This window comes from Vicugna pacos, unplaced genomic scaffold (genome assembly GCF_048564905.1).
Source record: "Vicugna pacos unplaced genomic scaffold, VicPac4 scaffold_112, whole genome shotgun sequence".
Lineage (NCBI taxonomy): Eukaryota > Metazoa > Chordata > Mammalia > Artiodactyla > Camelidae > Vicugna > Vicugna pacos.
Genome location: NW_027328792.1, coordinates 678,895 through 704,540, shown reverse-complemented (window position 1 = coordinate 704,540; position 25,646 = coordinate 678,895). Strand labels below are relative to the sequence as shown.

At 40.9% G+C, this 25,646-nt stretch overlaps 2 long non-coding RNA genes across 2 annotated transcripts in view; both read left to right on the top strand.

Annotated features, from left to right (window-relative positions):
- Nucleotides 1-25,444, top strand: part of LOC140694923 (uncharacterized) — a 38,113-nt gene extending 12,669 nt beyond the window's left edge. Inside the window, exons 3-7 of the long non-coding RNA XR_012070586.1 lie at nt 15,340-15,461; nt 16,492-16,716; nt 22,763-22,962; nt 23,266-23,392; nt 25,172-25,444. This is a non-coding gene — a long non-coding RNA (uncharacterized lncRNA). The remainder of the gene's footprint in view (nt 1-15,339; nt 15,462-16,491; nt 16,717-22,762; nt 22,963-23,265; nt 23,393-25,171) is intronic.
- The window catches only part of LOC140694925 (uncharacterized), a 92,423-nt gene that overhangs the window by 24,167 nt on the left and 42,610 nt on the right, over nt 1-25,646 (top strand). The gene's annotated exons all lie outside the window — the stretch shown is intronic.

Genomic DNA, 25,646 nt, shown 5'->3' with positions numbered 1-25,646 from the left:
GGAAATTTTGAAAAGAAAAATCCTACTGCAATATCATCTACGTGGTATATATATATGAGTTTCACGTTTGAAAAGTAACTGCGCAGTGGTTCTCAAAGTCAGGAGCATTCCAGCTCAAATACTGGCAGTGGTGGCTGCTGGTTTTCAATGGAAGAGCCTAAATTTGCCTTCTTAGCTTTTTTTTTTTTTTGTACTGAGAAGGTTGAGTAGTGCTTTGCCAGCATGATTTTCGGGCAATTTGAGGGCAGCTGTCGTGTTCCAGCAGTGAGATATTTCCATGCATTTTATTTTCTGGACATCACCAGGGCACATGTGGGGTTTGTGCCTGCAGGCTGGAATGCTGCAGGACTCCCTAATCCATCACCATTATGTCCTGGTGCTGCTCCGGTCAGTGAATGATTTTCTGTGACTTGGAGGTAATGTGGTCTGATGGTGATGATCAGACGTGCAGTTAAATGCTATTAATTGAAATAAGAGTAACCTAGAAACATTGCTCTAACAATACAGGATGAGGGAGGAGGATTGGCTGAGCTGCTTGCAGTGGGATGTCTTCTCAGGTGACTCCCTCACCGTGATTCCTGCCAATATCCGCCCCAGCCCTGCACGGTAGTCCTGCCGAAGCAAGCAAGCACTTTGCTCAGAAACGCACTGAATTTCCTTGCGCCTCTGTTTGTTGGCTTTTTTTTGAAAACACATTTTGCCCTTTGCTTAAATGCCATCCATGCTAGTCACCCCTTACACTCATTCTTCTGGACCTCGTCCATACATAGCTGCTGAATGGATGAACAGAATGTAGTATCTCCATGTAGTGGAACATTATTCACACGTAAGAGTGAATAAAAAAGAAAAAAAAAGAGGAAAATGAAAAATGCCACCTGTTTTGGGAAGTCCACCCTGACTGTTCAACCCACACTTTTCCCTTTGAAACACAATCACTTATGCTCCACTCTACTCTTTTTGATAGTACTTACCACCTTCTAATAATCTTTAACGTTTCCAAAAAAAATAAAAAATAAAGAGATGCTGATGCCACTTCAAAATATACAAGCCTTGCTAACAGCATGTTAATTGAAAGGAAGCAGACACAAACGGCCAGATATTGTTGATTTCAGTGATCTGAAAAGCCCAGAAAAGGCACATGCAGAGGCAGAGAGCAGGTGATGGTTGGAAGGGGCTGGGTGGAGGGGGATTACGGAGTGAATGCTAGTGATAGGGGGATTCTTTTGGGCTGATGAAGTGTTCTGGAAATAGAAGGTGTTGAGGGCTGCACAACTGTGATTGTGCAGAAGACTGCTGAACGCTGTGTCTGGGAGTGCCTGTTGTTGGGGCATCTTTATTTTGTTCACATCCTGCAATGTGAAGGGCCATCTTCTGCTGTGGTCATTCTACTCCTGTGAGTGGTGAGGGTCAGGACTTTGTAGAGTCCTGTTTCTTTTCTCCCTCTGGCTGAGTGTAGGCAAAAAAATTTAAGCCTGAGAAAGTGCTCCATCTACAGAAATGTCTTTCAGTTTTGCCTGGTGTAAAAATCTTGAGAGCTTTTAACCGTTGAGGCTAGTCTGTGGGGGTAAATAGCCTATGAAGCCTGGGTGAGCCCGGGAAGAGCCGCACTTCCCTCCCAGACACGGGTGGGGATTTCACCCCCTTTCAGGCAGTGAAGGGCCCAGACCCGTGGGCAGACTTGACAATCGTGAATATTTACGTGTATCCGCTGCTTCATCTTGGATATTAATTTCAAGCTGAGTCAGTTTGTGACGGCAGCCTCATCCTACAGCAGGAATTTATAGTATCTGCTCTTTGAGGTGAAGACCTGACAGACTTGATTATTTAACAGTCTGCTTTGAATTGATATCTCAGATTCCTTTGTCAAAAGCAAAACAGCAGAAATACAGACGTCCTTTAATTCCAATGTGGCCTGGAACGGGTTTAGTGTCTGTGCCTCAGTGGCCTTATCTGCGGGTGGGGAAGATGATAACAGTGCTTCCCTCAGAGGAGCTGGTGAGGGGAGAGTGAGAAGCACAAATGGAGGACTTACACGAGATGCTCATAAATGACCGAATTTAGTGCTCTCCGCCTGGTGAGGCCTTAGGGGTAGAGATGTCAGAACAGAGCAGTCCTAGCCGGAGCTCGATACGTGATGGTAGCTGTTATGATCAGTATCACCACTGTGGGTTATCAGTTAGTTTTAAGACTTGGTAATATGATTTCATGAATAATGTTAAAAGACTAGACATCTCAGATCCAGTTTACATAGTCCTCAAGATTTCTTCTGAGAATTGGATGGTTTCTTCCCTATCTTAAATCTGAGATGAGTCTCTAAAAATTTCCGTATTCCTCCATCCTTTTGCTTTAATTCTCTATTTCTTAAAAAACAAAGTTTTTAGATGGAGTTACTGGGGACTGAATTGAGGGCCTCATGCATGCTAAGCACATACTCTCCCAAATGAGGTATAATCTCTTCCCTGATTTTTTTTTTAAATTTACATCTTAATTTTCAGAGGTTAGAGGCCTCTAATTATTTTTCTGGAGACTTGTCCATGAACCTGTAAATCTACAATTAATGGACAAAATTTGGTTTATTAAAAAAAAATCTATAGAATATTCTACAGTCCACCCAAAAGGAAATACTCATGGACTTAAAATGTTTCTCCTTCAAGGTGATTTCTCCTGTTTGGTCGAGCTTAATTTGTTAACAGCCATCCTCATCATCATAATGACCAAACTCGCTGTGAGTGGACGCCTAACTGAGGCTAAAATGCTTTGCTCATATTTTACTTCATAGCAAGTGTTTGATTGTAGGTATCAGTGTCTCCTTTTTTGTAGCTGAGGGATTGAGAGATGGGTCAGCTTGCCCCAAATGACACGCAGCTGGCGGTGGCTAGCTCGATGCTGGAATCCAGGCTGCACAGGATGAATTCTCAATTGCTCCTCTAATCAGCTTCCCGTTGAGTGTTTTCCCGAACTCCTGTGAGCCCATAAATGACCGATTTTAGCTATCTCAGCCTGATGAGGTCTTCAAAGGAGAGACACCAGTGAGAATGAGAGGCAGAGTGGCATAAATTAAAATTGTACATTTTCACAAATGTTTTATTCTCAGGTAATGACTGTAAAGGAAATAGTTTTTTAATTTAGTGCTTTGTGAGAACTAAAAACAAAACATTTAAAATAACTATTGTGCAAGAGAGAAGTGGTCTTTGAAAGTCCAACTGTTGCTAATGATGTTACTTGTTTTTTCTAGTGGTGCTTATTTACTGAAAAATTTCCAAACACTGAATTTGTTTTATGTAGTCTTAGTATGAAAGAAAACTTTGTCAGTGAGTATTGTAAGTAAAATCCTTACTCTTTTCTTTCCTGATGATGAATATCTTAGTTGTTTACATGGCTTAAGTATATTTCGTCATTTGTGAAATTTGAGTAATATGGTTTACCTTGTCTGACTGTGAGAGCTGGACGCCTTGTATACAAAGCACCGTAGAGGTGCTTAATAAAAATGTGCTTTCACAGTGACTGATAGTTTAGAAGTATCAACTCTGAATACTAAAAAGGGTAGCTTATTTCTGATGCATATTCAATATGTGTATATATGATATACATTAATATGGCTTAAAGTAACTAGGATTGTTTTTTTTTAAGTGCAGTATGAAGCTTTAATGAAATCTGTGTCATTCTAGTGAGACAGGGACTACTTAAATTGCCTTAAGCAGACGACCTTGAAGATTATTTACACAGAATGTAAGCTCAGAATTCATGTTGCCGTGTAACCATCCATCAGACATTTAATTTCTCGGGATTCTGACCAGAACCATTAAGTTTAGAAAAATCCACATTGATTATTATCAGGGAATAAGCTTCTCTCTTTTGTGACTAAAGAAAATTTTGATTTTTTTCTGCACTCTTTTCAGGTTTTAAAATTTCAAAATTTTGATTTGACATGTCACTTTTTTAATAGAGAGAATAAAGCTCATGCTGTTTTAATATGTAAATAAATGTTTTTGTATTTCAATACCCTTCTATGATTTCCTGGCTCTTTGAGAAGTATTTTGCAAGATACTTAGATTACCTACTGTTGGAAAAATACAGACGTGACTTTTATGAATATAGGCCTAGTACAGTTCTGTTGGTTTTTACTACAGTGCAAGACATGAGACCTAGGAGAGCTTTGCTGCTGATTGCCAGGAGGACAGATCTCAGGTCTCAGTCTCCCCTCGTGTAAAATGAAGTGGCTGGACTGGATTCTTTCCTCTTCTAAGATGAGCTTCCATGAGCCTATGTCTTTTGTTTATATTTAGGAGTATTAGCAATATCAGATTAAATACTGAATACCCCTCCATCCCCCCGAAGCAAAGTGCAGTATATGCTACATAAGCTTCTAGTTATCTGATTCTCGTTTCTCATCTTACAGTCAATTTTTGTGTTGCATGTTTCCCGGCAACCTGGAAGGTCTTTTTAGCCATAGGTGGCGCTGTTGCAACTTTTTACAGTCTTAATTTTTCTGTTTGTAAAATAAGGCTTAAACAATGTGATTTTATTTTGATTCCTTTGCTTAATGCTTCAGAATAGCACAACGTCCATTATGTCTTTCTACCTGGAAAATTTTTTCTGCTTATATCATAGTTTTATTCTTTTATCTCGCTGTGAACATTTCAGACTTGCTGTGCAAACAATGGCAAAATCGGGCTTTTCTTCTAGTGTTAGAAACCAGTGAGCCGGGATATTATAAAACAGCTAGAAGCTGCCTCTGGAGCACCATAAAGCTGAAAGGTGTGTTGAGTTCCCTGAGTATTGACCCCGCCGCTGTGTGTTAATTGGTGGGAGTTGATTTGGTACATATATGATGGGGTGTAGTTTCTTGACTTGGGTTTGCCTGCACGTGCTGACACTGAACCATGTGATCCTGAGTCAGCTCGTTCTGAGTTTTCCCCTCGTCTGTGAGAAGGGGACACTCATATCTGCTTTGTAGAATTGTGAGAATTAGTAATTATGTAACATGTTTACCACAGTGGGTATGTCAAGAGAGCTCATAAACTTTAGCTGCTGTTTTGTGTGCAGCCATCATTTTATAGTCTTTGGTAATTACAAAGAAACAAGAAAATAAGAAAAGCTGATTTTATGATGAAAGATATTTGAGGACGTTCCATAATTCCTACACCCATAATTTAGCATCAGCAGAGTCAGAACTGTTACACAGTCGCCCTGGACCAACGTTAAGCCACAGAAATTTTTGTTACTTCATATATGTTGGGGCCTAAGGGGAACCAATACTTATACACATGTTGTCTCCAGCAGCCAACTGAGAGATGACACAAAAGAGTAGGCAGGCGATAAATGTCTTCTTTGTTACTGATGAAGCCACGTTCTCCATGAACTTCAGGGCTGTGGATAAATGAGTGTCATGATACTGTGTCCCAGAAGTAGAGACTCACCCTGTCCCAGGTATCTCTGGGCCACAGCAAGCCTTCCCTTGAGAGAATGAGCCCCATCATGCACAGGGCTGTTCTGCAATGGAGCTGAGCATCCAGGGTGCTTCCCTAGGGTAGTCAACACTGGAGGGAAAGGAAGGGTTTCACATGCCCTGCTTGTCTCCCCGGAATCACAACTCAATCTGTTAATGTGAGGAGGGCTAGCTGTGGGCCAGGGGTCAGGGCTGTGAAGGGAGTAGCACTCTGCATGGCCCAGAGGAGTGGGGAGGAGGTATCCCTTCCATCAGTTTAAACAGGTGGTGGGATGGAACAGAAGGGTTCATCCCATGAGTTTATAAAAGGAGAAATAAGAATTTCCTTTGGGTATTAGTCTAGCCAGGAAACACAGAAGATGATTAGGAAGGAGACTTGTAAACCACTGTAATATTAATTTGACATTTGTTGAGCACCCAAAATGTGCTACATTCTTTTCTGAGCGTTTTACAGAAATGAATCCTTCAATCTTCTCAACAAGCGAGTAAGGAAGGTTTGATTGTTATCCCAGTTTCACAGTGTGGAAATTGAGGCACACAGAGGGTAAGTTGACCAAGGTCACAGAACTAGTAAGTGGCAGAGCAAGTATTTTAACCCTGGCTGTATGGTATTGTGGCTCCCAGAATGGGCTTTGGGTGTTTAGATGTATCTGCATCCCTCGATTTCTGTACGTCTGTGCATCAATTAGCCCAGAAAGGACAGGGAAAGGAGAGTTACACAGGTGCTCACAGTCGTGTCTCGGCAACTGTCCACGAAGAGTGCACCGTGATTAGAATTAATTGTTTTCCAGGCAGCAGATCTGTTGGTATAACAGAAATTTAGTCCATTGAATTCATCTAGAAATCCTTCCTGCTCTGCTTCTGTCCACACTTGCCATGTGACTGCCTGCCCGTGTTTGGGCCGTGGAGGAGAACATATACTCATGGTTGAACTCTGATATTGCAGTCTGGTTCATAGTTTCACATCTTCTGTTACATTAATAAGTTAAATTTCTGGTTTTCTTGCATCAGTGTCTCATGAGTTTGGTTAATGTGAAACCAGTCCATGGGAGCCCAGGGGTTATGATGGTATAAATTTTTAGCACGTTGTGGCACTTCTAGCCATGCAGACATGACTGGGGGATGTACGCCTTTCTCACTGATTTCTCCCAACAGCAGGGTCCTCTCACGGATGTGAGGCTGGGAGCTCTCTGAGTAGCTCAGTCAGAGGCCAAGTCCACCAATCCGAAAATGATGAAGTACCTGGAAGTGGGTTTAATAAAAGTAAAGGGCTTCCAGGTAGTCCGATGGGCTGTTCAAGAAATTTGGTGAAAAGCTGTCCACTGTCTGTGGTTTAGCTGCTTCTTTGCTATTGAAAAGTCTGGAGTAGATGAAGGGATTTTAAAAAGCAGAAAGGAGTGATTTCAGGTGGTACATCCACACCGGTGAGAAGTGATGGATGACCGCCTGTGTGAGGCACAGACAGAGTCTTACAAACTTCATAAAACAGCTTCAAATGCTCTGCCATCTGAGTGCGCTTCATATGGGGTCCAGTTCATCACTGGTCACGCTGTGAGGGCAAGTAACTGACGATGGCAGAAAGGACACGGAGGCATCAAAAAGGTCTCACTCATGTTCCCTGTTTAAAGAATGTGGCACAGTGTATTATATTTGAGCTGGTTTTTCACTGAACAGTTTTTAGTGTTTTCTGGGACTCCCCAGTGCCCCAAGGTTCCATGCAGCTGGGTGTCCCCTCATTGCAGCTCCGTCAGCGCTTGCCCTGGGCTGATGTGGTGTCACGGGAAGCAGGACGGTCAGCGTCCCCGGCTCCTCTGAGCTCCGTCTCCTCATCTGCAGAGCCTGGTTTCCCATCCGTGTCTACTTAGTAGGGTTGCTGAGAATCACACGTGATGGTTATCAGGTGTGATTTCTGGTTGTCTCTGCGATTGGCAAATAGCCAATAATTGATAGAAACTCTTGTTTTTTTTATTGTAATTGTGTCTCCTAGATTGCAGTGGTTTTTAGTCTGCATTTTTTTATAACTTTACTCATTTTTAAATATGCCCTTATTTTATTTATTTTTTTTTTGAGGTACTGGGGACTGAAGCCAGGACATTGTGCATGCTATGCAGGTGCTCTACAACTGAGTAATACCCACCCTCCTTTTCTGCACTTAAAAATAAATATTGCAATACACAAAATAGCTCTTAAACTCCATCATGGGACCTGGTCTCTGTATAGGCAAATGAACACGTATACTATTTCAATAAGAATAAATGCTGTTGAGACATAAGTTTCTGAATCTGTTAATGTGCTTAAAAACGATCATAGCTAGTGATAAACACGAGACTTAGATCAAGGACTTTTTAGGGTATGTTTTGCCATCATGGGAAATTACATTCTACCGAGAAGGCTAATTGGGTCTCTTTGATATTTGGATGGTTTAGCAGGTGATCAAGGCTTTCCAAAGCTGACAGTTTTGTATTTTAAACTAACTACAAAGTTATCTTCTAGAAGATGGAAATCCTAAGCTTGTGAATTTCCCAGTAATCCAGGGGGTATGTGTCTGTGTCTGTGTCTGTGTGAACGTTTGTGTGTGTGATTTCAGGAATGTAGAAATAAGTTCCATATAGACTTCTGATATCTTTCTCTTCCAGTTCAAGGTTTAAGCATATACTTACACAAATAAATTGATTTTCTTTTGTCATTTGGCATATTGGCGGGAATAAGAGGTTCTCATACTTGTTTCAGAAGGGTTGGGAAGCATGAGCTTAGAAAACGGGAGGAGAAAGAGGCAGGGAGACACTTCACACTTTGTGCAGTATATGAGAAACGGTAGCTTTTCTTTTCTCTTTTCTTCTAAAGCAAACTGGCTCTGAATTGTAACACACTATTACTCAGAATTGCTTTTCTAATCAGATACAAGTGCCTCAGATTTTTCAAGGCAACATGAATGATGAAATGTGTTTTAGCATTTATCTTTAAAAGTAGTTTTATTTCTCAAGTAAAAGACTATAGCCTGTTTCTTCCAGCGTCTCAAGAAATTCTCATTGATCTATGTACATGTTCTATGTGCTTATTTTCTTTTCTTTTTTTTTAAGTGCTTGTTTCATTGTGGTGTGAATCAATGTTTAAAATTTCTGGATTTTGATCTTTAGAAAATGCTGATATATCAGAACTGTTAAAAACCTGATTGTTCTTTGGTCCTTGTTTGGTGGGGCACCCTATTGATTACTCTTGTCTGTTAAAGAGAGAAATTCTTCCTCTAGCCTGCAGATCATTAAGTGTATGGTTTGCAGTATGCCTTTAAATTTCATTGAATGCATTGAACATGATTGTCCAGTGAATTTTGAGTTGACTCATAGTAATGACTTTGCTTTGATTCTGTGGCTTTTGCTCCTCTCCACAAGAGCTTGAATTCTCTGTTGCATTTTGTATACGTGTTCTTCACAGTGGAAGAAATTTTGCATTTTTTACAGAGGTGGTTTTTCCTAACACCTCTGAATGCCTTCTGTAATTGATACAACAAAAATCTGTTATTTCAATGCTTAATTATTTCATAAACTAGTTTTTGGCTTAATCAGAAACAATGACAGAGTGATAATAAAAAATAGGAAAACTTTCCTTCCTTTGAAGAATAGAAATCAGGTGGTCAGGCTCACCCATGCTTTGGGCCTGACACACTTAATCTCATGTCATTGTGTATCATGATTCGGAGATGGAGTTGCTTCAGGTTTATTGATTTTTGTTTTAACATTTGTGTTGAATTCTTTCTCCAGGCTTATGTATCCTGTTGGGTTTGTTGAAACTGTAGAAGGGAAACAAAAGCTTTTTTTGGTTTCCGGAGGCCTGAGTTGCTGATGATAAGGGTTGAGGGTGGGCTGAGGAACAGAGTGACACTCCCTCTGCTCCCAGCTGAAATTGATGAACAATGAAATCAATTAAGTGTATCGGTATTTGACCAATAGAAGTTAGCGAGCCCAAACTGGCTAGTTATGCCCAAAGAAAGTACTGAATTCACCTGCAGAATTAGGTGCTTTACCAAGAAGAAGCAGCTTAGAGCAATCAGAAAAATCAGTCCTATGATGAGATATAAAGTAAATATAATATCTTTTATTTCTGAAACTTTTCTACGTTAAGTTGTGTAGAGCTAAAATTAAGTTTCAAGCACCAGGAGTTAACAGTGTGGGTGGTTCTGTATGATCATTATTCAGGAATGTGCCTAGACTCTGCTAGAGTGGCTGAAGCTGGCAGGAAAAGACCCAGAGCCAGGATTTGTCACCTTAGGGTGTCCTCCATAATGGTTCCATGTGGGAGCCCATGATTGGGTTAACAAATTGTAACAGATCCCAGCCGCCTGTCAAATTTAAGAAGAAAACGTATGCTTAGTAACTGCTTTGCAAGCAAGTGCCTGTGCATCCTCACTCCTGTCTCCTTGCCTTAAAAAGCAGAGATAATGCTTTGCTTGCGTAGATGATGTTTTAGATAGCACTCTGCTCATCGCAAAGCAATGACCCAGGCCCACAGCTATAAAGGCTGGGCTTGTGTGCAGTTAGATACTCTATTATCCCCCAAGCAAGGACCTAGCTGGTCTGGTGGTCTGCTTTGTAATTCACATGTCTAAAGGATGTATCTTATTCCCCTCACCCCATGACTTACCTAAAGATACACTAAGCCTTTGTACTCATGGTGGATTCTACAATCTCTGTCTCATCCTTCTTTCCCCAAGTTCCTGCTTACTATCACACAACTGTTAATGACGTTTTCCTTTGATTATACACAATAAATATGGGATCATTTGAGAGGCTCGTGGAGTTGGGTCCCTACGCCCTCTCTCTTTCGTGACTTTTTCCACAGAGTCTTGAGTATTCATTCCCTGTACGTAAGACTTCTGCCAGCCAGAACCCACAGTTCCAGGTGAGAAGGATGCAGGCTTTATCTCTCCTACCCGAGGGAGAGAGAGTAGAAAATTGAGATCTGCTCTTCCGTGGTCCCTTCCTGCCCCAGGTCTGCTCCAGTTCACCTGCAGCCTTCTGGCCTCTGCTCACACTGCCTCTGTCCCAGGACTGACAGCAGCCTTTTCTTCCCTGGTAAACATTTCCTGTGCCTTTTAGAAGTTGGTCTCTTCTCTGCAATACAACCCTGGCAGATGTGATGGTGGTAAACGTGCTGGAGGGCAGTCACTTGGGGACTGCCAGGAGCCATGCTGATTCTCCTGAGTCTCTCATTCGGGGTTACAGAACTGTCGAGCAGCAGAGGAAGCCCTTTAACGTGAGGCCAGCTCAGCATTGCATCACTTTCATTTTATTTTTGAATTTTCAGTGGAGAAATTATTTGTAGCAAACTGTTCCAGATTTTTGGCTGCCTGCTTTCCTCACCACCATTTCCTTGTTGGCTCTGGTGCTTGTTGTAAGAACCAGGTTTCTTCTCTGGTTATTTCTAGCAGCTGGGCTTGCCGAATCCTTGATCTGCATTTGAAGCAGAATGCTTCTTCGTGATGTCAAGCTGATTTTCCTATTTCTGAATATTTCGTGTACACTCAGCAACTCTTTCAAGTGAAATGCTCTTGTCCAATTCTGTTAACCCATATTTGCCGATCTCCTGCTTTCATGCTGAGGGCAGTTTCTTCTTCCTGTAATAAAAGTTAGCAATTTGCATTTACTATTTGAAGGTTCTGGCCCTAGGTGCTTTTGTCCTTAACAGTTTTAATACAATTCACCCATTAAAATGTGCAGCGGTTTTTACTCAAAGCCCAGAATTGTGCATCGCAGTCAATCTTAGAATATTTTCATCCCCCAACAGGAAGCCCTGTATGCACAAGCAGTCATTCCCATCTTCCTCATCCTCCCCCAGCCCCAGGCAGCCATTGTTCTCTCTCTATGGATTTGCCTGTGCTGGACATTTCATGTAAAACAAGTTATTTCATGTAAATGGAACTGTCTATTGTGACTGACTTCTTTCACACTGAGTAACTTTTTCAATGTATTTCCAGGTTGTGGCCTGGGTCAGTACTCTATGCTTTGCTATTGCTGAATTATATTCTACTGTATATCTGGGCCCTACTGTTTACCCATTCATCAGGTGATAGTCGTTTGTGTTGTGTCTGCTTTTTGTTTGTGAAGAGTAATGGCGCCGTGAATACTCCTGTAGGAATTTTTATGTGGACATTTGTTTTCAGTTCTCTTACTTGTGTGACCAGAGAGCAGAAATGCTGGGTCATTCATAAACCAAATGTTCAACTCTCTGAGGACCTGCCAGGCTGTTTTCTAAAGTGGCCACCCTGTGTTACATCCTCAAAAGCAAGGGCTGCGCGCTCCGCTTCCTCTGTGTCTTCATTAGTGCTTGTTACACATTTTTTTTTATTATAACCTATTGTAGTAAGTGTGAAGCGGTTTCTCCTAGTGGTTTTGACTTGATTTCTTTTACAGCTAATGATATTGAACATCGTTTGATTGTGCTTATTGGCCATTTGTATATTTTCTTTGAAAAATACATTTTCAGATACTTTATACACATTTTAATTGAGTTCTCTTTTTCTTGTTGAGTTGTAGGAGTTTTTTCTTTTATTTGAAGATACAAATACTTAATCAGATAAATAATTTGAAAAAATTTTCTCCTCTCAGATGTTTTTTCACCTTCTGGATGGTGTCCTTTGAAGCAAATTTTTAACATTTGATGAACTCCAATTTATCACTGTTTTCTTTGTTCCTTGAGCTTTTGGGGTAATATTTAAAATCTGAGGTATTTTATTTAAACTTTTATATAAAAAATAACTTAATTCTTAAGACTGTTCTAGGAGATGGGTGCTGTGGCTGTCCCCAGTCTATGGATAGGAGACTGAGGTGCAGAAAATTTCACTGAAATATCAGTGTCACAGCTACCCAGTGCTGTGGGATTTCAGACCCTCATGTTTGTCCCCAGCATTTGTGATCTTCACCACCATGCTCCACTACTGCCTGGAATCATTAATGAAAAAGTTTTCCTTTTTTGATTTCTTGATTGTTTGTTTTCTCATTGGGGAACTCACCTCTTCATTTTCCTTGCAGAGATCTGTGTAGGTTTATTTTAGATCTCATGTACTTATTTATTACACAGGCTCCAGCGATGATTGTGCCTAGTTGATCTAATCAATTCATACTCAAGTCTTTCCTGCTCATGACACTAAAGAGAGAGTCATGATTTACATAATGCTCAAAGAAGAATGTACTTGAGTGATTTTATTTTTCTAACCAATCAAACAAATCAAATAAAAACCCGGTGTTGGAACAGATTATAAGCCCTGCAGAATAGGGTCACTGTCTTCCTTGTGTTTCATTTGATTTGTCACAGTGTCTGGATAGTGCCTTGCTGTCCAGCAGTTTTGTGAGTATACGGTGCTCGTGAATCATTGTAAGGAAAGAATTTTGACAACAGACTGTGTTGTTCATTTCACAAGGGAAAAGATCATATAGAAATACTGCTCAGATTTATTTTAAAATTAAGCTTGGTGTCTTGAGAAGGGTTCAAGAAACCATACAATAATCTTTTTCACTAATTTTAAATCTATCTTAGACACATTATGCATACATAGCAGAGTAACTTATCAACTAGTTTTGACAAGAGGAGTGTATTATTGATTATCTATTTTAGTTGAAATATTCTACCTGGGATAAAGTAATCAGTGCCCATAAATGAACAAATATGTTTGTATTTCTATGCAACATGGGGGCAGACTTCATATGTTTTTATATAATATATATGACTGTGTGTTTTAATCTGTCTGTCAGTGTTTTTATAGTTTTTCATCAATGTTGTAACTTTAGAATTCTTCTATGGAAATCACCCCCAATTCTAGTGCAGTTTGTACTGTGTATCCTGTCTTATGCATGGGATTCCACTGTCCCCTCACTGAGGAATTTCCTCTCCTATTGAGTTAGTAGCAGAGTTAAAGGAACTGTGATTTCTAGGCCTTTGCTCTCCATGTGTTTGCAGTTGGCTGTCAATCAAGATTTTCTCTTTCGTGAGTTTTCATTGTTCAATTAGAATTTTGGAAATAACAATTAATATGTTGCAACACTCTCCCTAGAAACTTGATGTGTTTGTGCTTTTCCGTTTCCAATTTACAAAAAATGTAAATGCACTCTTGTTTTTAAATAGTCCTTTTTCACTAGATATTTGTTTACTTCTTTATAGTCAAAATATTTTTTTCCCAATGAATGAATAGGTTTGCATGTTTTAAAAGATACCTTACTTTTTAAATTTCTTATTCTAACAGGTATATTCGTTGTACAGAATTTAGAAAATAAGGATAAACACAATTATAACTTAAAAATGGCCTCTAATCTCACCTGGAGATACAGTTGTAAGGTTTGAAATTGAGAATTACAAGTCCTCTCAAACTGTTCTTCTATTTCAAGTACGGTTTGGTTACTGAGATCCTCGAATTCCCATATGAATTGTAGCAGCAGATAGTCAGTTTCTGCAGAGGAACCCACTGGGATTGTGATCGAGTCCACGTTGAATATATGGATCGCTCTGGGGAGCACTGCCATCCCAAGAATGCTGTCATTTGATTCAGGAATGTGCGTGGTGTGTCTGTCCAGGTATTTAGGTATTCTTTAATTTTTTTCAGCATTGCATAGAGTTTACATTGGATTATTTTACTATATATTTTGCCTTTATACTGAGGACAAGTGTGCAAGGTACCGGGATCAGAAGTGTATTGGAGCTCCGCAGCTTGCTGCCACCATGGACGCTGTGCTCTTGCTTCGCCCACTGTACAATGTTGCACAAAATAGGACCTAAGTAACTCTCTCTTGAAAGAATGATTATATGATTGCTGGATGATGCTTGAGAGTCCTTGTGATGATGTCTTTTTCCCAGAATTTCCCCTCTTCTTTACTATGCCCTTTCCCTTCCTTTCCTCCAGCCTGTGTTTCAGCCTGCCTGTGGCATTGATTTTCCTTGTCTGTGGACTCTTCCTTTCACTAGTTCGTGATAATGTTACATGTGAGATGTGGAAACTTGCTAGATGTCAAGAAAGAGGAAATCCATTGCATTCTAGTTTTTTTAGAGTGTGCTATTGTATTATCGATTGAAATGAAATCAGGCTGACCCATTGAGCCATCCCCTGAGCTCTTTTTGCCTTCCTACAGGTGATACTGCTCTCGTTGCTGCATGTGCCCTTCCCCCAGACTTGGTTTTGGGGTTGAGTAAGTCACCGTCACTGGAGCCCTCTCTTTAAATGATGAAGAGAACATTTGCTCTTTCTCCCTGTTTGGGGACTTGGATGAGATGAGGCAACAGATAAAGAATGGAGCCCCACCTCATTCTGACCCCCGCTCTTTCCGTTCCTTTCTCCAGGGGAAGAGTACAATTCAAAAATATAAAGATTGTGAACTAATGAGATAGACAAGACAACCGATCATTTATTAAATACCCTTTCATGCCAGAAACAAATGTATTATACACACAAAAAGCACATAAAATACGGTAGTACTGTGGTTACAAACGTGGGTCCGAGTTCGAGTCCTGGTCTGGAGTGACAAGTCCTGTGAGATGGAGAATTGGTAGGTCGGCTTAGCCTCTCTTGGACTTGTTTTCTGTCCTGCAGAGATGGGGCTCGCTAGGCGTCCCTCCCCCGTAGAGGTGCTGAGGGGTGTAAAAGACACGTGTAGGCAGACCGAGCACAGCTGCTCTTTCCTCGTAAGTGCAGGATAGCATCGCTTTTGCGGTGATGGCTTTATGACTGCACCGTGTAGACTCTCAGTGCTCCAAAGGGATGCCTTGCAGATTGGAGATGGGATTCTCACTTCTGTATATACCCAAGGATTGTGTTATTGGGCCTTGCTAATTTGACTCTATTCTTTAGAAAGTACATAATGTAGATATATTTTTCAAACATGCATGATTTTTTCTTTTATTATTTATAGTTCTACCCTCTCATCTCTTGGTGTGACTTTTCATGGAATCCAGGAAACAGTCCTAAGCAACCTGCCTCTTCACACTTCTCCGTGGTGGTTTCCTTCCCTGACTAGAAGAGGGTTTTGCATAGGTAATTTTGATTGCTCCCCTTCTCTTGGAGACTCTCTGTTTTTCTGCCCATCTCTCACCTGTCCATCTGTCCATTTCTCTACCCACTCATTCTTCTGACTTGTTTCAATAAGCATTTCAGGCAGCTTACAGAAGAACAGGTACCAAATAAACAGGTGAGAAAATGGGGCCAAGTTCATACAGTGAGGCTAGGAGTTGAGCCTGTGTGAGAGTTGCCAGCGTGAGACACACGCCTCTGCCTTGTGACTTATAAGATAGACAACATCAATGTGCCTGAAGCTCCCAGCAGACACAGGGAAACAGGGTTTGTGGGAGATGCTCATTGGCTGTGAAATAAATAAGTGGCTTAGTAGAAGCCCAGCCTTTCCAAGTACTAAGGCTTAGGAGAATATTTTAGTGTCTTCCAAAATCAGATTATTGCATCTTTTCTTTTTCAGAGTTTTATGTATAGTTGGTTTACATTCTATACCTGGAAATTTCTCCAAAACTTCTGCCCACGTGAGTCCCATGACTCGGGAATGGGGTGGTTCTGCTCATTGACGGGTGTTGGCCAGAAACGGAAAATGACAGCCTCAAAGGAGCCTGGGATTTATCAGTTATGTTTTGTCAGTGCTGTAGATTTCAGAAAATGCTTTCACCTTTTCTTTCCATCTGAGGCAGCAGCGCGCTCTCTTACCAGCATCAGGAGCTCAGGGCCACGGGATGGTGGGGGCTGACTGCACTGCCGTCAAGACAGCTGAGCTAGTCACTGCAGGTGTGGTTCTTTTACATACTGCAGTTCATGCTCTTTACTAGAATGTTTCAACAGGGAGTTAATTAACTGAGTTAATTAACATTTTATAAATATGATGCTTTGTTGAAAAGACAGTCATAGGCAGAATATAAGTTGTGATCACTTTAAAAATGGTTTCATTACTGAAATTTCAGTAGGAAAGATCCAGTTTATCTTATTTCCGCCTCTCTTTAAAAGTAACAAAGAAACAAGACAGAAAAAGCAGAGGATGATTTCTGTTCTTCCTCTCGGCTTGCAGGTGCCCTCACCTCCAGTGGCATCCATCCAGACACCAGCACTGACACTGGCCGTGCTCAGAACTGCCTCAGCCCTGAAGACACATCTGACAAATGGAAGGGGGCCGCGCCCTGTTACAGCAGGTGCTCTCACTTTGTGGGTCCTTATGTAACTGCGCGGTGTTATTCAGGATCGCCCTTTCTACACTTTGTGACGCTGCTGCGGTGTCTCCTAGTTATTTGTTTCTGTAAGTACTCGTGTAATTTTCCAATGTGTGGTACTAGACATCTAAAAATGCATTTTTCAGATGAAAAATAGTGTGTATTTAATATAAATGTATGAAAAAAGGGTCAAATGGATCTATCCTGGTGCCAGTACTCAGAGATAATAATTAACACATTAACATCTATTTTCTGTTCTTTTCATCAGTGTGTATTACCTCTGTCATAAAAACCAGCGAGCAATGTGTGCCTGTATACTGTGTGGAGACCTCCATTTTCCATTCGGCTTATTACACATTTTTCTACAATATTCTATCTCCCCTGGCATGATTTTTAATGACTAGTATAGCATTCTGTCTTGTGGAGTCCTCGTCCATTTTACTTTGGACTTAAATAAACTTTTAAATTCCAAGTATACTTAACTGAAATTCTGAAAAGAGATCTGTTGTGGTACCGAAAGTCCCCTACATCCCTTCCCCTTTTTTCCTGAGAGTAAAAACTGCTGACAATGTGGAGTATATATTTCATGACCTTTATGCCTATGTCATATAAATAAACTCATACATACACGTATATGAGAAATCTATGTCTATGTGTGTGTATATATGCTTTATTGAAAAATAAGGCCATACTATATGTTTTCTGCAGCTCGGTTTATTCACTCAGGTATATATCACAGACGTCCTCTCTCTCCAGACTCACCCGGTCCTTTCAGATAGAGTAGAGGGTTTTCCTGATATGCAGGTTTGGTCTCTTGTGTAAGGACACCTTTCGTGGGAGCGTACTGTGGACAAGGCCTTGGACCACGCCGAAACACCGGAACTTTAGTGCCCACAGCTCACCGTGATTTACCGCATCATTGTCTTGATGGTGGACACTTAAGTTTTCTCCATTTTCCACTGTCAGAAAGGGTGTTTGACTGGCATACTTCTTATACAAACATTCCTGTGATCTTGTATGAGTATTATTTTCGTTAAGGTTTCTGGAAATTTAGTCCTTGGATGTGACAACTACATAAATCACAGGCTCCTTTCAAGTGAATCAAGAAATTCCTTCTCCTGTGGGGCATGAAAAGATGTAGAATAACTTATGTAACCAATTCTCTATCGCTGGATATGATTTCACTTCAGCTTTTCTTCTCACCATTGTAAACAGTGCTGTGTAAATGCTCTGATAAGTACATCTTTTTGAACTGAATTTTTCTAAATGAAACGATTCCAAAATGTGGAGTTCAGCCTGTGTGTACACACGTTTTTCAGAGTTTACATATCCATTGACATGTCATCCTCCAAAAGATCGCTCACAGTTTGTTCTCTCAAAGATGGACACTAGCTAGAATATCTTTTAAAAATATGTGCCAATATGATGAGCAAAAGTACTTTTTCATTGTTTTAATTTGCACTTGATGACCAGTGAGGTATTGAGCATTTTTCACTCATTAGCCATCTGACTTTTAAAAAGTGAATGATCTCTTTTGTCCTTTGCACACATTTAAGTGAGGCAGCTTCTTGTTGCTTTGTGACAGCTCTATGTATATTATGAACATTAACCCCTTGTCTTCATCAACATGTATCAGAGAGCTTTTCCTTGTCATATTTTGCCTTTCATTTTGTTCAGTAGGTTCATTTTTGTTGTGGCCCAAAATAATCTTAAGATTGTAAATGTCTTCTTTTTGGGTTTTATTCCTGATATTATTCTTAGAAATACTTTCTTATAATGGTATAAATTTCTTCTGTAGGTTTTTTTAATCTCTAAGATGGAGATGATGATGGTACTTGTTATAGTGAAGAGAAGTTGAATTAATATGAGCAAAGAATTATATTCGCTGTTATTAGTACTTTCTAATATTCACATCACATTCTGTAATTTTTCTTGCGGTCATTATGACTGGAATAGAATTTGTTTTTTCCAGGGGATTCTCTGATTGTCCCAAGACAATTATTGAATTCCTACTTTGCTTTTTAACTTGAAATCCCACCTGTAAAGAATACTTATGTACACTAGAGTCTCTTTTTGAGCTCATGGTTTATTTTTATCAATCTTACTTTCTTACACTAGCACTATATCTTACATATTGTAAACATTTATTTAATATCTGACAGTGCGATTTTTTGATTCTCTTTTCGATCCCAAATTTTCTTGGTTAGTATTATGACTTTATTATTCCTGAAGAATTCTAATATAATTTTTCAAGTTAAAAAAAAAAAGAAGTGCTCTCGTGGGATTTTTTAGTACTTTTGAATTATCTTTAGGAGAACGTACATTTTTACAAAACTGCTTTCCTGCATACAAAATGTTGATGTCTCTACTTTCACACCTCTTACTTTACCCCACAGTACAGTCCTGTACTTCCTCCATGTACAACATGGGCATTGTTTTTGAGTTTATTCCAGATTATTGTTGATGTTTTTGTTAATTATTTAAGTCAGAATTTTTTGCTATTGTATATTTTAACTGTTAAAACTGACACCTAGGAAGGCAGATTCGGTTTGTAAATACTCACTTTGTAACTTCTCATTTAAAATTGTAAGTATTAAGTACTTGTTACAGAATCCTTTCTTTTCTGTTTTTAAAAATTTGTTTCCAAGATTCTCAAAATGGTCATAGCAAAGTAGTATAGGTGGGGACAGAGATGGAGAGAGGTAGTGTGGCTCATGTACAAACTGTGAGCACTTTCATGGCTGTGTTTACGCTGGAAAAGCCGCTGAAGAGTCCAGGATAAAACAGGGGTGGCTTTGTATGCAGTTGAAAGCCAGCTTTCTTGCCTGGTGAAGCCTGGTGGGCGTGACAGGTAGATGATCAAGGTCGAATGGAGGTTATTGGCTGCACAGAGCGCTGTGTCTGAGAACTGGAGAATATCGCCATGGGAAATGCTTGGTGCCAGGAACAAAGCAGAGGAGCTGGGGACCCTGTGTGTTAAGGAATTTCCAGCCCTCGGAGTGGGAAGATCAGACTCTGCATTCAGATCTGAGTTTGAATTCATCCTCTTTAGTTTACTTGTCCTCTGACTTTGGTCAAGCTATATACCCTATTTCACTTCCTGTTTTCTTATCTCTCAAAATAGGAGAATTACAGCCTGCTGCCAGATTGTTTGATCAGGTTAAATAATTAGTGTCTATAAGATGCCACGTACAGTCACAAGCTCAGTGAGAAATGGGCTGTCACCTGTTCTTCTGCAACTCAGTGCTTGACAAGACATGTGGGAAAGCCAGTCCCTAATTTGTGTGTGATGCAAGTAGGAACAAAATTAATGTCTTGCCTTTCCCTAGCAGTATACTTACAGCTTTGCTTCATTTACTTCTTTCCTCCTTTCCTTTCCCCTTTCCCATCCTCCACCAAAAGATCCTGAGACTCTCTCAGAATAGTAGATTCAAATTACTTTAAAGGTTGGCTCATCCTCATGAAATGATAGTAACATAAAAAAAATCTGTGCACATCCCACAATACATTGTATTTGATTTACACACACACGTGTGCACACATACACACACACAATCAGGCTACCTTCCACTTGCAGAGGGATAAGGACCACTTTTTCTGAGTTTTCACTCACTGAGCTTGAGAACAATGTCTCTTACACAGACTTTCACCAGGCTTCGTGCATGGTGTTTTTAATTGAATTTCGGCTTTGTGGCCATAGATATAGTCTCCTAATAGAAGAGAGAAAGTGGAGACATAGACATTCCGCTGAGATATTGGTGTCATCATATTTTAGTTGGAAAGGACTTAAGACAGCATAGAGTCGTAATATTATATGGGTGAGAATCCATGATGTTGTAACTTGGACAAGAACATGGACCTTCTGCCGTCTTGTCCACAAAGGTGAAGAGGCAACTGGGCAGGGGATGGTAGGGATCCTTCTTGCTTGAGTTCCATGTTCTTGCTAGTTTTCATTGCTCAGTTGCCTTTAGTTTATGTCCATGAGGCCTCTCATGGGAAGGTCACTCTGTCCTGATAGATTGAGTTTCTTATCAGCAAAAAGCTCTGGACCCACTCATATTTCCCAGAGTTTTCTGCTGACCTGCTGACACTTTATATAATTGAGACCTAAGAAACTACAGAATATAAAATCCTTATTGTTATTGTTTGCCCTCGAGTTCCATAGGAAGGGGTGCTGTCTCAGGCTGTCTAAAGCCAGATCTGAACAAAGATAGGGTGACAGGCTGTGCTGCTGGTCCTCCACAGTTGAAGGGGATTTCCAACTTAGCTTTATATTCAAGGCAGATGAGTTCAAATCTTGCCTTTACCAGTTATTATCTTTGTGAATTTGGGGAGAAACTGTACTTTTTTGTGTCCAAATTTGTTTATCTGTAAGTAAGTTCAGTATTTATTTTAAGGTTTCTGTTTTAGAATTGAATGAGCTAATACTCTCATTTATACCTAAACTAGTGATCTCATGGTTCTATGCTGGTGCCTTGGTAGTTGATTACTAAGGGACTCCGCAGTGAGATTGGGGGTGGGGGACCCTGGATAATAGAGCTTATATTCCAGGATATGCTTGTAAAAGACTGGATGTGCAGTGGATTTTTAGTAAATATCTACTCCTTTCCTAATCTGCATTGATTGTGTATATATCTTTATACTAATATATGAACAATTTTTATTGCAATTTAAATATCTTTGTAGTATTTACAATATCTAGTTATAAAAATACGTGAAATAAAAAGATTTGAATTTATTTTCTTTTCAATAAGCAAAACAAAATAAAATAGAAAAGAAAAAAGTTTTGAAGGAGTAGAAATAATTTTATTTCTGTGGAATCAATTCCTTGTAATAGGTTTTTTGTTCATGTTGTTAAAAAGCATATAAAATTGATAGGTGGTGAAATACTGGAAATGAGGAAACAGTGGAGACATACTACCTCTAAGGCAGTCAATTTGTTACCAAGCCCAAACTCGTTCTGCTTGCTGCATGACAGGCCGATTAATCGGGAGATGAGATGTTGGAGTAAGGAAAAGAGACTTTATTTGTAAAGCTGGCAGACCCAGAAAATGGCATATTGTTATCCAGTAGAACTCTCTTCCCCAGGGCAGAATTCAGTCTCCTTTTATACTAAAAAGCGGCAGGGATGTGGCTGGTTGTTGCAAACTTCTTGCTGTATGAATTGTTTGTCCTTGAAATCCTTTGTTCCTGCAGCTGTCCATGTGGGTCAAATTATGGTGCCCCTGTAAAACCTCCAAAAAAAAAGAAAGGTTATTCACTATTTTACAACTTGCCATCTATACATAAGTGTAGAAGAGCAAATATCCTTAAAGGTCAGAGCCCGGAGAATAGGCCCTCCTGGATATTTCAGGCTAAAGGCAACTTTCTTTTACAAAAGGTGCAGAGATAGCAAGTCTGAGCCTAGAAAACAAGGTACAGGATTAAAGCCAAATGAACACATCTAACATGGAGTGAAATTTGTTCTTTCTATTACAATTTCTTTTTCTCCCTCATAAATAATTTTAGTAAGAAACATGAGCAATTTTTTTATTTTTGCTTCTTAATAAAGGACTACAACTACAATTTAGTGAGCAGGGATGCTGTGCGTGCCTTGGTGTCACAGCAAACTCTTGTTGGTGGTGGTCGACCCTGCAACATGCCTGATGCCCCGTGAGTGTTGGTGAGGGTCCCCCTAACCAGGGGCTCTATTCAGGAACCACCATATGCGCGTTGACCTCTGGCACCTCTTTTTCAGCTGCAGGAAATTTTTTCAGATTCTATGATAGAAAAATCACTCCAGCTAGGGATAATCAGGTAGTAAAGGAAGAGGAAAAGGGCTTGAAGTAGAGTAGAAGAGAAAGACAGAAGCTCAGGGAGCCTGGGGGCTTGGCAGCGCTGCCTCGGGAGAGAGAGGAGCAGAGGTGTGGATGGGACCGGCTACAGAACCAGCTCCTGCAGCTTTCCCTGCACCCAAGCCACACAGCTTTTAATAGGGCCCAGGACTCTCTCCTGGCTGGATGTCACCCTGGGCAGAACCTTGAGAATCGAAGGTAAGGGGTGGGCAGCACTCACCTAGGGGGTCACTGAGGACTTTGGTCAAGTCCACATTGACTTTTCCAGTCATGTGCCTTCACCTGTTCTTTATCTCAGGATCTGAGAAGCAGGAGCAAGGAACTCAGGGAGAGATGCAGGAAGATATCTGACTGTGTTAAGAGACGACAGTCACAGTGACACTGGGAGCGAAGACACTTGCAGCAAAGTAAAATAACTTCACAACCATTGCATCAGAGCTGCATGTGTGAGAGAGCCTAAGCCTGTCTCAGAGTGCAGGGGACAAGCGGAATGGAATGGTAAAATTAACACTGACAATTGAAATTTTGTTAAATAGCCTGCTACTTTTAATTTTATCACTTCACTGTATGCAGGTGTATTTCTATGAGCATTTATAGGTTCACACAACCCCACCAGCCCCTCTTGCCCCCATGGGGGATGGGATTTCTCAAGCACAGTGCCCCTCCTGCTTGCTTGGGCCACGCTGCGGGTCCTCACCTGGGGCCGGACTGCTACAGTACACTGAGTCCCCGAGGCACGGCCTGGGATACATGACAGGAACAACTGTGCTCTTGGCTGAGGGCCTCCATTTCCCCCTGCAGTGTAAGAATGCCGGTGACTCAGTTAGAAGCATGCATCCAAGCCGTCCTTCCGTGTCATCACCATCTAGAAGCGGTGCCTGAATCTTCTGAATTTCTGCAGAATGTGGTTTACAATCACCTTGAACAAGTGAGTGTGTGTTCTCTTTCAAGTGGAGGAGTTACTGCCATTTTCCTGGAACTTACTCACCACTAGTCCATCTGATTTTTCTGTGCTAGGATTCAGTATGGCCTGCTAATAACTCTGCAGTCAGGTCTAGAAACCCTGATGAAGAGGATTATTTATTTTCTTTCTTTATATGATAGTATTTTACTTTCAAATTTCTGAGTTTTCAGTTCTTGGAGGAATGTTTTGGGGGTTGGAGAAACAATTTTGCTCTTACCATCTTTGTGACCTGTTGCTATATGCGTCTCACCTGTCTTCTGTCACTTGTGAGGCGGTTCTATTTTTGACCCTGTCCGGGTTGTTCATATTTTAAAACATAAAATCTGTAAAAGTACAGTCCCTTTTACTCTGAAGACATTCCACAAATACTCCTTTAATCTGGGTATGGTTTTAAGAAGACACAATAATTGGAATATATACTTGCAGGTTGCCAGTGCAAAATCCCCAAATTAATAGTCGAGCTCAACATCTAAAATCTTTCTAATCTACCATGGATTTGTATGGATAAGTGAAGTAGTTTGCTAAGAACTCAATCCTCCCAAGCTGATGCTCTGCCAGATGGTGGAGCCGAGGGACGAGGGTGTGTCCTGCCCTTACTGAGCTGACAGTTTCATGGCAAGGACCTTCACCAGGTGAAGAAATTGAAGTTTCTTCTAAGAACAGTGGGTCTGAAATGAGTCCAAAAGCGTGGGAGAGACACAATCACATTTGTCTCAAGTAGGGGAGAGTGGCTGTGGGGCCACCTGGGAGACTCATGAGTCCAGGTGGGCAGTGTTGTTGGCTTCCAATTGAGCGGTGGGACGGTCAGTGGGTAAAAGCGAACAGATTGAAGGCATGTTTAGATGGTAAAGAGGAAAGGATCAATGCTGTCTGTGAAGGTAGGATGGAGTAAGGCCCAGGTTTCTGGGTGGATTAATGAGTTAAATAATGGTCCTGCTGTGTTCTGAGGAGGGAAAGCAGCAGAGGGAGTTCTGGGGGAAAACTGATGAGTTCAGCTGTGGGTAAAGTGAAAGGCTGTTAGATGTGTGGTCTGGGAGCTCTGGTGAGAGCCAGTAGTGAGTAGGGGGCGGGGAGAGAGACTTTCAAATCATTTTGTCTTGTGAAAATACATACAAGAATGAGTAATGACACAACCCCTGTATATTCTGGATTTAAAACCCAGTAACATTTTGCTATATTGACTGCAGGGGTTCTTAATTTTTTAATAGAAATAAAATAAATAGAAACAAAATAGTGGAGTTAATGAATATCTTAGAGTTGATGTGTGTCCTTGTATGTATTTTCATACCTCATCTGTTTATAAACATAATCTACAAAAAGTTAACTTGCTTAGCATTAGAGTTAAACAGAGGGACGTGACACACTCTGTTGGTGGTTCAAGGTGATTTCTTGGGCAAATTATGTAGCCTCTCTGTGCCTTAGTTGCATCTTCTGTGACTGCCCCCATGCCCCTCATCACAGCTGATTTCCTAGACTTGAAGTTGGGAGGGAGGCTGCTGAAGGGAGTAAGAGGTGGCAACTGCTAGGGTCACTGAAGAGAGAGACAAAAACAGATTAAAGCCGAGAAACTGAGTGCTAATACCCTCAAAGGAGAAAGAATCCCTTAGTTTTTTGAGCCACTTAGCCTAAGAGAACGAAAATCATGTGGATCCAAAGCTCTTGAGCATATGAGTATTGTGGGTGGGAGGGTTTCATCAGAAAAGGGTTGAGAAAAGGCCTTTTGGTTTCCTTTTACGTTTCCAGTAAGGATGAGGCGCAGAAGAAAAACCACCCGTTTCACAGTAGAAGGTGCTGTTTTGTGCGAAACTGTCCGAAGGTTGGAAACCATTCATCAGTGGTGCTGGCAAAAGAAGAGACTTCTGGATTGGGTGGGGCACTTGCTGTGACTTCCAGGTGACCTGCTGGCTGGGGGCTGTGAGGCGGGCAGTAGGTTTGCAGTGTGACCTGGGTATAATCCCTGGCATTGAGGCTGCTGATCTGACTAGCAGAGCTGGGCAGACACCGTCCTAACGGGGCTGCTCGGGATGAGGCCTGGGACACCTGCCATGCTGAGGGCGAGAGGAGAGCTCCCCTGAGGTTGTGTCCCTGTGAAGATTAGAAACGTCCTCCTGCAGGGGAGGAAGAGCCTCTGAGCAGCGGGCCGGATGCACAGGCAAGACCAGCCTGAGCACGGAGATTTCAGGAAGCCGGAATTCATACAGGCCCGAACAGCCTTGTT